Source organism: Babylonia areolata, chromosome 21 (assembly GCF_041734735.1).
Source record: "Babylonia areolata isolate BAREFJ2019XMU chromosome 21, ASM4173473v1, whole genome shotgun sequence".
Lineage (NCBI taxonomy): Eukaryota > Metazoa > Mollusca > Gastropoda > Neogastropoda > Buccinidae > Babylonia > Babylonia areolata.
The window spans coordinates 47240549-47243048 of record NC_134896.1 but is presented as its reverse complement, the minus strand read 5'-3'; the positions used below and the strand labels follow the sequence as shown (position 1 = coordinate 47243048).

Here is a 2500-nt window from a genome sequence, read left to right as displayed (position 1 = left end):
TTCCTGTGTTACGTTGTGGTGTGGTGTGGTGTGGTGTGGTGTGTGACTGCCGATCAGCAAGGTCAGTCAGTGTCCACCCCTTCCTGTGTTACGTTGTGGTGTGGTGTGGTGTGGTGTGGTGTGGTGTGGTGTGTGACTGCCGATCAGCAAGGTCAGTCAGTGTCCACCCCTTCCTGTGTTACGTTGTGGTGTGGTGTGGTGTGGTGTGGTGTGGTGTGTGACTGCCGATCAGCAAGGTCAGTCAGTGTCCACCCCTTCCTGTGTTACGTTGTGGTGTGGTGTGGTGTGGTGTGGTACATGGTGTGGTGTGTGACTGCCGATCAGAAAGGTCAGTCAGTGTCCACCCCTTCCTGTGTTACGTTGTGGTGTGGTGTGGTGTGGTGTGGTGTGGTGTGGTGTGGTGCGGTGTGGTGTGGTGTGGTGTGTGACTGCCGATCAGCAAGGTCAGTCAGTGTCCACCCCTTCCTGTGTTACGTTGTGGTGTGGTATGGTGTGGTGTGGTGTGGTGTGGTGTGGTGTGGTGTGGTGTGGTGTGTGACTGCCGATCAGCAAGGTCAGTCAGTGTCCACCCCTTCCTGTGTTACGTTGTGGTGTGGTGTGGTGTGGTGTGGTGTGGTGTGGTGTGGTGTGGTGCGGTGTGTGACTGCTGATCAGCAAGGTCAGTCAGTGTCCACCCTTTCCTGTGTTACCTTGTGGTGTGGTGTGCTGTGCTGTGGTGTGCTGTGCTGTGCTGTGCTGTGCTGTGCTGTGCTGTGCTGTGGTGTGGTGTGTGACTGCCGATCAGAAAGGTCAGTCAGTGTCCACCCCTTCCTGTGTTACGTTGTGGTGTGGTGTGGTGTGGTGTGGTGTAGTGTGGTGTGGTGTGGTGTGGTGTGGTGTGGTGTAGTGTGGTGTGGTGTGGTGTGGTGTAGTGTGGTGTAGTGTGGTGTGGTGTGGTGTGGTGTAGTGTGGTGTGGTGTGGTGTGGTGTAGTGTGGTGTGGTGTGGTGTGGTGTGGTGTGGTGTGGTGTGTGACTGCCGATCAGCAAGGTCAGTCAGTGTCCACCCCTTCCTGTGTTACGTTGTGGTATGGTGTGGTGTGGTGTGGTTGGTGTGGTGTGGTGTGGTGTGGTGTGCTGTGGTGTGGTGTGTGACTGCCGATTAGCAAGGTCAGTCAGTGTCCACCCCTTCCTCACTTACGTTGTGGTGTGGTGTGGTGTGGTGTAGTGTGGTGTGGTGTGGTGGGTTTGTGTGTGACTGCCGATCAGCAAGGTCAGTCAGTGTCCACCCCTTCCTGTGTTACGTTGGGGTGTGGTGTGGTGTGGTGTGGTGTGGTGTGGTGTGGTGTGGTGTGGTGTGGTGTGTGACTGCCGATCAGCAAGGTCAGTCAGTGTCCACCCCTTCCTGTGTTACGTTGTGGTGTGGTGTGGTGTGGTGTGGTGTGTGACTGCTGACCAGCAAGGTCAGTCAGTGTCGACCCCTTCCTGTGTTACGTTGTGGTGTGGTATGGTGTGGTGTGGTGTGGTGTGGTGTGGTGTGGTGTGGTGTGGTGTGTGACTGCCGATCAGCAAGGTCAGTCAGTGTCCACCCCTTTCTGTGTTACGTTGTGTTGTGTTGTGTTGTGTTGTGGTGTAGTGTAGTGTGGTGTGGTGTGGTGTGGTGTGGTGTGGTGTGTGACTGCCGATCAGCAAGGTCAGTCAGTGTCCACCCCTTCCTCACTTACGTTGTGGTGTGGTGTGGTGTGGTGTGGTGTGGTGTGTGACTGCTGACCAGCAAGGTCAGTCAGTGTCCACCCCTTCCTGTGTTACGTTGTGGTGTGATGTGGTGTGGTGTGGTGTGGTGTGGTGTTGTGTGTGTGTGTTTTGTGGTGTTGTGTTGTTGTGTGGTGTGGTGTGGCATGTGGTGTGGTGTGGTGTGGTGTGGTGTGGTGTGGTGTGGCATGTGGTGTGGTGTGTGGTGTGGTGTGGTGTGGAGTGGTGTGGTGTGGTGTGGTGTGGTGTGGTGTGGTGTGTGACTGCCGATCAGCAAGGTCAGTCAGTGTCCACCCCTTCCTGTGTTACTGTGTGCTGTGCTGAGCTGTGCTGTGCTGTGGTGTGGTGTGGTGTTTTTTGGTGTTGTGTGGTGTGGTGTGGTGTGGTGTGTGGTGTGGTGTGTTGTGGTGTGGGGTGTGGTGTTGTGGTGTGGTGTGGTGTGGTGTGGTGTGTGGTGTGGTGTGTGGTGTGGGGTGTGGTGTTGTGGTGTGTTGTGTAGTGTGGTGTGGTGTTTTGTGGTGTGGTGTGGTGTGTGGTGTAGTGTCGTGTTTTTTGGTGTTGTGTGGTATGGTGTTATGTGTTGTGGTGTTGTGTGTTGTGGTGTGGTGTGGTGTGGTGTGTGGTGTTGTGGTGTGGTGTAGTGTGGTGTTTTTTGGTGTTGTGTTATGTGTTGTGGTGTGTAGTGGTGTGGTGTGTTGTGTGGTGTGGTGTGGTGTGTGGTGTTGTGGTGTGTTGTATGGTGTGGTGTTTTGTGGTGTGTTGTGGTGCGGT

At 55.2% G+C, this 2500-nt stretch overlaps 1 protein-coding gene across 1 annotated transcript in view; it reads left to right on the top strand.

The window, feature by feature from the left end:
* LOC143296094 (lysosomal proton-coupled steroid conjugate and bile acid symporter SLC46A3-like) overlaps nucleotides 1-2500 on the top strand; it is a 23109-nt gene that overhangs the window by 12897 nt on the left and 7712 nt on the right. The window lies entirely within an intron of this gene.